Below are 10213 nucleotides of genomic sequence, written 5' to 3' on the forward strand. Positions count from 1 at the left end.
TGTAGTGACCAGCAGGGGGCGACTCCTCTGCTCCCATAGACGTCTATGAGGAAATGACTCTACTTCTGTGTAGTGACCAGCAGGGGGCGACTCCTCTGCTCCCATAGACGTCTATGAGGAAATGACTCTACTTCTGTGTAGTGACCAGCAGGGGGCGACTCCTCTGCTCCCATAGACGTCTATGAGGAAATGACTCTACTTCTGTGTAGTGACCAGCAGGGGGCGACTCCTCTGCTCCCATAGACGTCTATGAGGTCATTCAGGAGGATGAAGATCTGAAGATGTTAGAGTTTAGTCAGAATGAACCTGCCGATCTGCTTTAAAGTGTCAAGAAAGTTCATTACTTTACACACTTAATATTAGAAACATGACAACCATCAATGTTAACTATTAATATTTAAAATCACCTCCCAGTCTCTGCAGTGCTTCCACAGTGGAGACTTTTCCGTGTGGTTTAAGAAGAAGACCTTGTGGTCGCAGGTGCGTCCCTCATCAGCAGGAAAACAACAGTGAAGGAAGCTAAACGATATCGACTGTTACTTTAACCACCTCTTAATGTCCCATTCGGTCAATGAGACACGGATCAATCAGGGCTCACTGGCTCGGACCGCTCGTGAATATCAGACGATCAATGAGCAGCAGAAGGTTCACATCAGACTTTCCGCCCTAAGACCCTCACCTGGTCACAAACCTGCATGAGGCAACGAGTGATCAGAGCCACGAGCTCCACAGATCAGACATCCACTCTCAAACCCACGAGGTCGTCCAACGGCGCTTCTGCAGAGGACAGAAACTCACGCCATGACGTCCGGCTCCATTCACAGGTGACCCCCCCCCCCCCCCCCCCCCCCCCCGAAGAAGGGAAGGTTTTAAAAGGCGGTTATTGGCCGATCGCTGTAAAGCGGCGTGTCGCTCTCAAAATGGCGTCGCAGGAATAGAATAAGATGAAAGTGTGTCTTTATCGGTCTTCTGCAGCATGTCTCGCTGAGAGGAGACGCTGACTCATCCTCATCATCATCATCCTCCTCCTCCTCCTCCTCCTCGCTCAGAGGAAAGCCTCACGTCATTAAAGACAGAGAGAAGGACATGGACACCCCCACATCCAGGAGTCTCTGGACGAAGAAGACAAAACATGTGTTTTTCTTTCTAAATTCAGATTTATTTATTTTTACACAATTCTGGGTGGAGAAAAGTCACCGAAGTGAAAGAGGACAGATTTTAATGCATTAAAAGCTGTGGTGTTAGAATGAAGATTAAAAGGATTCCTCGCATGATGAAGCCTATCGAGTGATGGAGTCCAGAGGAGTCGCCCCCCTGCTGGTCACCACACACCATGCAGCTTCATCACTTTGTAGACAAGGACACTGACAAAGTAAAGCATATGAACAGAAAGTAGATTTTGCTTGAGTTGCCGTGGCGAATGTTCCAGGTGAGGAGGCGGAGCTTCTCCCTGCTCACCCACCTGTGCTCATAGAAGTCGGACCCTCGATTCTCCGTCCCATCATGCCTCCCATCGGAGAGCTCAAAGGTCACAAGTCTTCCATATCTGATCTGGATATGAGTCGGTGTACAGAGGAGCCCCCCCTCAGCCCCCCCCCCCCCCCTCTTGTTCATTTCCATCTCAAACATGGCTGCTTGGTCATTTAAAAGCTAATGAGGGAGAATTCAAACGGGACACGTCTGTCTTTGATTGAGTGGCCCATTTCAAAGAATTCAGAGCCGAGGGGCTCGTTCACTCTTTGTGAGCTTCCCATTCATTCAGGGGGGGGGGGGGGGGGAGGGGGCGAGCCGGACCTCGACCCCCCCCCTGAATGAATGGGAGACCGGCGGCCGAATCCAAAAGGAGATATGTGACACCTGAGAACGGTGACAGGTCACAGCGATGTGACTCGACCATCGACTGCTTTCTGTCTTATTCGGTTATCATCAAGGTTACTAGTCAAGGTTACTAGTCAAGGTTACTAGTCAAGGTTAATAGTCAAGGTTACTAGTTAAGGTTACCAGAGCACAATAACAGCCCATTGAGTAATGATGTGATCAGACCCTCCAGGTGTCCTCGTGTCACACCTTTGATCACATCCTAGTTTCATCTCACCTGCTTGGTATCTAACCCTCTTCATCTGAGATCCTCCCACATCATCAGCTCATTCACCTGCAGCTCATCCCCTCACAGCCCCTCACTATTAAGCCTGTCACATTGTGTTGTGTTCTGACCCGGTCTGCCTTTCCACACGTCTTCGCTGCCTGCTCCTTATGGGATGTCTGTCCTGGTTCTGACCCCGTTCTCATCTACGGATCCTCTGCCTCCTCTGGATTTGTTTGCTTACTGACGGATCTCCTGGTTTTGACCTTGCCTGAACTTTTAGTAGAATCCACCTGTCTCTCCCATCGTTGTCTGAGTCGTGCTTTTTTCAATCAGATCTCAATAATCTCCAGAGACAAGCTCTTAACATATAACTTCATCATGTGTCTTCGGAACCCTTTGAATTATTCTTTAAATGTAAATTAAGCTGAGTTGAGTGTGAGGATTTTCATTCATCCTTAAAAGATGCTTCTTCCATCTCAGGGAAAGTTAGCGTAGAAACATCCTTCACATGAGCCCGTTTGGGCCTTTTTTTCAATGCGTCTCATTAGAAAAGGTTGAAATGAGCCGAGCTCCCCGTGAATTACACCCAGAGACCAGTTCATATCAACATCCGGAATATTTACACAAAACAAACCTACGTTTCTCTCTGCCGACATATTGTCCCTTTTCCAAACTGAGGCTGCTGGTTAAGAAGCTTAACTTTGGCCGAGTATCAGTCGCTTCACTTTTATTAAGCAAACGGATCATCAGCTTATGGAGATGGACTTTACCCAATCCAGTGGAAAATAGTGCCGGGAGGATGGAATATTTTGGATTAAATATGAAGTGGAACCAGGGGGGGGGGGGGGGGGGGCACGAGACCAGGAGCAGCAGTCTGACCTCACAACGAGGGAGATTCAAAGGTCTCTTTCACTCCATTTGAAGCTGAACAGAAGATCTTTCGGTCCCAGATGAACATGAAATGAATCCTGACGGTTTTATCCGAGTTTGCAGGTGAGGAAACTTCTTCAAGTGGACAAAACACAGCAGTGAAGCTCGAAAGATTCGCTGTTAAACCCGTTCATCTCCGTCTCCTCGCCATCGTCATGGCAGCGCGATGGCTTCCGGTTGCTCGGCAACAACGCTGACGTGTTGACATGCTTTGAACTCGTAACATTTCGTGACTGATTACTCATTTTCATTTTGCTTGTTAGAAAACTGGGAAAGTTTCTTTTAGAGTCTTCAGAACAGACGTAGTTGTTTATTTATTTAGATTCTTCACTCAAACAAAACATTTGGAGCACAACAGGGTGGAAGCGACCCCCCCCCCCCTCATTTAGAGCAGGTATTGATCCGCTGACTGGGGCCTTAAGAGTTTAATGATGAATAATTGAGTTGAGCGCTCTCGTATGACTTCCTGTTTATTGATGCAGGAAGGAGAACATCAGCTGATCTGAAGTCACTCAGACACACACACGTGCACCCACACACACACAGACACACACACACACACACACACACACAGACACACACACACACAGACAGGGTGGCTTTATGTTCGCTAATCGTCTTTCTCTATCATTCTCGCTTTAAAAAAATATGGAAGGGATTTAGTGGCCCAGATGTGAACCAGGAATCTGTGTGTGTGTGTGTGTGTGCGTTTGTGTGTGTATGTGTGTGTATGTGTGTGTGTGTCATTGTAATCAAGCCACCCCTCTCGGTGTCGTTTCTGTCCTTCGAGCCGCTCACAGGTGGAGCGGCATCATTGGGGTCAAAGGTCAAAGCAGCGGCGACGTTGAATGATTTCAGCCTGGCAGGAAGTGACATCATCCTAATGTTCACACTCAGCTGTCTTCAGGTGAGGAGAACAGTTACAAGTCATAGAGCTTCATCGAAAATAGTGTAGATGTAAAAAATAGAGCGTTTCTTCATGTTCTCATAGACGTCTATGGGAGCAGAGGAGTCGCCCCCTGCTGGTCACTACACAGAAGTAGAGTCATTTCCTCATAGACGTCTATGGGAGCAGAGGAGTCGCCCCCTGCTGGTCACTACACAGAAGTAGAGTCATTTCCTCATAGACGTCTATGGGAGCAGAGGAGTCGCCCCCTGCTGGTCACTACACAGAAGTAGAGTCATTTCCTCATAGACGTCTATGGGAGCAGAGGAGTCGCCCCCTGCTGGTCACTACACAGAATGCAGCTTTAACTCTGAAGCTTCTTCTTCTCCTCCTTCTGGTTAGTTTGTTGTGCTTATGCGTTGAGTGGATGGACCACGGTGCCCCCCCCCCCCTCACCACAGGGAGGCACAGTGTCCGTGCAGCCGGAGGAGATCTTGTTAACTCTCCGCTCCGGATGACACCTTAAATAAAACCGTGGAGGGGAGAACAAACGACCCCGACCACCCCCCCCCCCCCTCTCAGGGCGGCTGCATCCAAAGCCTCCATCTGAAGCCGGTCGGCCCCTTCATCTGCATCTCAATGAGGAACTTGAACACAGCGTTCAGGGCGAGGCCGCCGCTTTCAGATGTGAAACATACGTCTGGGAGGGAAATAAAAGGCGGGGGAGGAAGAGGGAGGAAGAGGGAGAGAGCGGCGTCTCCCTTCTCCTTCTTTTTAATAATCTGCTGTTTCTCCCTCCAGGTTTGTTTTCTTTTTTCAGATGATAATGATGGCATTAAAGCTCCCGTCCCCTGGCAATAATCTACTCAATATTCATGTAAATAAACCTTCTCACGCTCCAAAACACATTGGTCCTCCCCCACTGATGTTCTTCTGTTTACAGAAGATAAGCCCAGATGCTTGGATGCATTCAACGTCAGAGCTTGAGTTAAAGCGTCATTGTGTGTAGTGACCAGCAGGGGGCGACTCCTCTGCTCCCATAGACGTCTATGAGGAAATGACTCTACTTCTGTGTAGTGACCAGCAGGGGGCGACTCCTCTGCTCCCATAGACGTCTATGAGGAAATGACTCTACTTCTGTGTAGTGACCAGCAGGGGGCGACTCCTCTGCTCCCATAGACGTCTATGAGGAAATGACTCTACTTCTGTGTAGTGACCAGCAGGGGGCGACTCCTCTGCTCCCATAGACGTCTATGAGGAAATGACTCTACTTCTGTGTAGTGACCAGCAGGGGGCGACTCCTCTGCTCCCATAGACGTCTATGAGGAAATGACTCTACTTCTGTGTAGTGACCAGCAGGGGGCGACTCCTCTACTCCTATAGACGTCTATGAGGAAATGACTCTACTTCTCTCTTGATTTATTCCCTCAGTAAACATTGTAAACATGAGTTTATGGTCTCAGTCTCTAGTTTCAAGTCTTCTTTAATGCAGCATGATGTTCATTTAGTGGTAAAAAAAAACTGTCCCCAAACAAGGTTAGAAAACATCTGTCCATGAACCAATAAGTGACGATAGAAGCAATACCCTCTGACCCCGCCTCCCCCCCCCCCCCCCTGGTCAGAACGACCCTCTGACCCCGCCTCCGCCCCCGGTCACCACGACCACCTGAGCGTCACGACCTTCAGCATCAAGTCACGCATTTCTGCGATCACACGGCTTCCTCCCGCTCTTCTCCGTCTGTTGTTGCATCTGCAGCACAGCTGGATCTTCATGCACCAAACACACACACACACACACACAGACACACACAGACACACACTTCTCCACGCCGTGCGCCATCTGCTCCCGTCAGTGGTGGGTTTGATTGATGCCCGTATGAAAGCTGGAGGGATGACTCATCGACTCCTCGCCACCGTCGGCTGCTGCAGTGAGAGGGAGTGTGTGTTGTTGTGTTGTTGTGTGCGTGTATGAGTGTGTTGTTTAAGGAATACGTGGATTTCTTATTCTCCTCTGAAAACGAATTTTTTTAATAGGCATATGAGTAATGTTTTTTTCTGTGAGATATATGTGTGGCTAAGACCACGCCTGTGCCATAAAATAGTAATTAGATAATGAAAGAGGCCTTTTCCCTCTTCCCTTCCTTCGGTTCACAATAAAAGCCCCAGACATAAACCCTGGAACACTGCTTCCTGCGTGTAGTTCATATTCATTTGTGTCTTGATGGCGCCCCGGTTTTGCGATGAAACTGTTTCGTGTCCGTTTTACGTAGATAAAGAGCTATTCTTCACTGCTAAACTATTCTTCCACAGCCTTTTTTGAGAATTGATCGGCACATGTTGATTCCACTCAGACTGACATCTTGCTTTCAGCAGAACGTTCCATCCTCCTTCGAGTGGACTCTTTTTTTTCTTAAAAACCAGCAGACGGTCCGAAGCATCCAGCCACACAAAGGCGGCTGATGGTGCAGCGCTGTGTTTGTGTGCATGAATGGGAAGCAGGAAGGGGGGGGGGGTCACTTTGCGCGTGTGCACACCCACTGAGCGCTCACCCAGGGAGCCCATTTCCAAATGTCAAGTGTTTGTGGAATAAATGTCAACTAGCTGAGGGACGAGGAGTCAAAGTGGCTCCCCATTGCCTGGCTTCTTTAAACATTTCTTTCCCTGACATTTTTTTCTTCCTAACTCATTTTGACATGATAATCAAAAAGTTTTTTGCCTATTATATATTTTTTTACTTAGTTATCAAAAAGAATTCTGACCTAATAGTTTTTGTTACCATTTTTCCAAAACATTTCTCGACACAACTTATTTTGACTTTTTTTTTCAAAACATTTTTGGAACTAAGATATTTTCCACCTAGTATTTTCTTTCCAAAACATTTGGTAAATATTTTTGGACTTTTTTCCCCATGATTATTATAACGTTTTTTGACCAAATACTTTTCAATTTTCTTTTCATGACATTTTTTTTTCCAACACAATTTTTTTTTAATATTTTTTTCCTTCATTCCATGAAATTTTTCGACATATTTTTACTATTTTTTCATGGCATTTTCTGAAAAGTTATTTTTATAAAAAATTTCAACACAACTTATTTTGGGGGTTTTTTCAAAGCATTTTTGGACCAATTATATATGTTTTTCCCAACATTTTTGGACCTAAGATACTATATATTTTCTTTCCAAAACATTTGGTAAATATTTTTTTCCCATGATTATTTTCGACCTAACATATATGGCTTTTTGACCCAATATTTTTCAACCTTTTTTCAATGATTGAAATTTTTTTCAAAATATTTGTTGACCTCATATTTTTTTTAACTTTTTGTCCAAAAATTTGTTGACTAAATACTGTTAAATTTTCTTTTCATGACATTTTTTGAAAAGTTATTTTGACTTTTCTTTCAAGACATTTTTCAACACAACATATTTTTACTTTTTTTTCAAAACATTTTTGGACCAATTATATATGTTTTTTTTAAAAACATTTTCGGACCTAAGATATAGTATTTTCTTTCAAAAACATTTGGTAAATATTTTTGGACTTTTTTTCCACAACATAGATTGACTTTGTTTTCAAAATATTTGTTGACCTCATATTTTTTTTACTTTTTTTCAAAACATTTTTTGACCAAATACTTTTAAATTTTCTTCCATGACATTTTTTTTCAACACCATTTTTTTACCTAATATTTTTTCCTTTTTATTCTATAACGATTTTTGACATATTTTTTCATGCCATTTTCTGAAAAGTTATTTTGACTTTTCTTTCAAAACATTTTTCAACACAACATATTTTTACTTTTTTCAAAGCATTTTTCGATCAATTATATATGTTTTTTTTATAAAGCATTTAAGATAAATATTTTTTGACTTTTTTTCTCATGATTATTTTCGACCTAGCATTTATGGCTTTCCGACCCAATATTTTTCAACTTTTTTTCAATGACATTTATCGACACAAAATAGATTGACTTTGTTTTCAAAATATTTGTTGACCTCATATTTTTTTTAACTTTTTGTCCAAAAATTTGTTGACTAAATACTGTTAAATTTTCTTTTCATGACATTTTTTGAAAAGTTATTTTGACTTTTCTTTCAAAACATTTTTCAACACAACATATTTTTACTTTTTTTTCAAAACATTTTTGGACCAATTATATATGTTTTTTTAAAAACATTTTTGGACCTAAGATATAGTATTTTCTTTCAAAAACATTTGGTAAATATTTTTGGACTTTTTTTCCACAACATAGATTGACTTTGTTTTTTTCAAAATATTTGTTGACCTCATATTTTTTTTACTTTTTTTCAAAACATTTTTTGACCAAATACTTTTCAATTTTCTTTTCATGACATTTTTTTCCAACACCATTTTTTTCCTAATATATTTATACTATTTTTTCATGACATTTTCTGAAAAGTTATTTAGACTTTTCTTTCAAAACATTTTTCAACAGAACATAATTTTACTTTTTTTCAAAACATTTTTGGACCTAAGATACATTGTATATTTTTTGCAAAACATTTGGTAAATATTTTTGGACTTTTTTTCCCATGATTATGTTCGACATATATGGCTTTTCTACCCAATATTTTTCAACCTTTTTTCAATGACATTTAACGACACAACATTGATTGACTTTTTTTCAAAATATTTGTTGACCTCATATTTTTTTAAACTTTTTTCCAAAAAATTTTAAACAAATACTTTTAAATTTTCTTCCATGACATTTTTTTTCAACACCATTTTTTTACCTAATATTTTTTTCCTTTTTATTCTATAACGATTTTTGACATATTTTTTCATGCCATTTTCTGAAAAGTTATTTTGACTTTTCTTTCAAAACATTTTTCAACACAACATATTTTTACTTTTTTCAAAGCATTTTTCGATCAATTATATATGTTTTTTTTATAAAGCATTTAAGATAAATATTTTTTGACTTTTTTTCTCATGATTATTTTCGACCTAGCATTTATGGCTTTCCGACCCAATATTTTTCAACCTTTTTTCAATGACATTTATCGACACAAAATAGATTGACTTTGTTTTCAAAATATTTGTTGACCTCATATTTTTTTACTTTTTTTCCAAACATTTTTTGACCAAATACTGTTACTGTTCCTCCAAAAAGCTTCTCATCTGAATCGAACCATTACCATTTAAAGACCTTCTTCTCAAAATGATACATGATGATCACTTACAGCTGAAATGATGAAGACTTGAAATTAGACATTGAGACAATAAACTCATGTTTACTCAATTTTTACTGAGGGACTAAATCAAGAGTGAAGACATCAATGGTAGAGTCCAGGGAGTCGCCCCCTGCTGGTCACTACAGAGAGGTGAGTCATTTCCTCGTAGACGTCTATGGGACCAAAGGAGTCGCCCCCTCCTGATCACTGGAAGTAAAAATACTTTTTGAAAATATACTCATCTCCTTTCATGCCAAGTTTTGGAACCATTTCTATTTTTGTGCTATCATCAGAAAGACACCCTAGCTTAGCAACAGCGCTCTACTGTTGCCTGGCAACCCCGTGTTGGCAACAATTCTTAGAGACAGCTCCGTTGGGTAACTCCCTGCATGAGTGTGCGTATTAAACATGTGAGATGCAACTAGTGCGGTCTGGAGGAGTTGGTGGGCGTTGCCTCTCCTGTTTCCTCTAAACGTTTAAAACGTTGTTGATCTTCTTCTCCCGGATGCTGGATTTAAGAGTCCAACACAAACTGTTGTACATTTCCACAGCAACTATGGCCCTCATGTCGTCTACATGCATATGTCGTGTATACAATGCTTTACAGTTGCATTTTGAGGAGCTTAGCTTCGGCATTGCTCAAGGCTTAGCTATGCTGGACCCATGTGCGTAAGCTCCGTTGCCGGGGGCGACCGGGAGAGGCCCCCAGAACCCCCGACCTCACCAAACGCCGTTAAATCCACACCCACCACTTCCTGCGCTGCGAGTGTCGGGGGGGGGAGAAGAGTTCGGAAAGGGGTGTTTACTCTGGTGGTCCCTGTGGACCAGCGCTGAACCTGCACGAGGCCGTCAGGGGTCACCAGAATCCGACGGTAGAAGAAGACCATCGTCTCTCTGATGGTCTCGTTCGCCGGTGGAGTTTTTCCAGGGAGGATCAGGGCGTCGCTGCGTTGGAGTGATTAAACAAACAGGATCTGGTTGTGTGTGTTTTCACGTTTGAGTCCATCTGTGGGACCAAAGCCTTTAATCAGCTCGGAGTCCTGGACGGAGCAGCAAAGGTCCTTAAGAGCTTAAACGGCACAACCGGCACACTTTCTCACACATTCTTTTGTTG

The sequence above is a fragment of the Pungitius pungitius genome, chromosome 15 (assembly GCF_949316345.1).
Source record: "Pungitius pungitius chromosome 15, fPunPun2.1, whole genome shotgun sequence".
NCBI classification, from domain to species: Eukaryota; Metazoa; Chordata; class Actinopteri; order Perciformes; family Gasterosteidae; genus Pungitius; species Pungitius pungitius.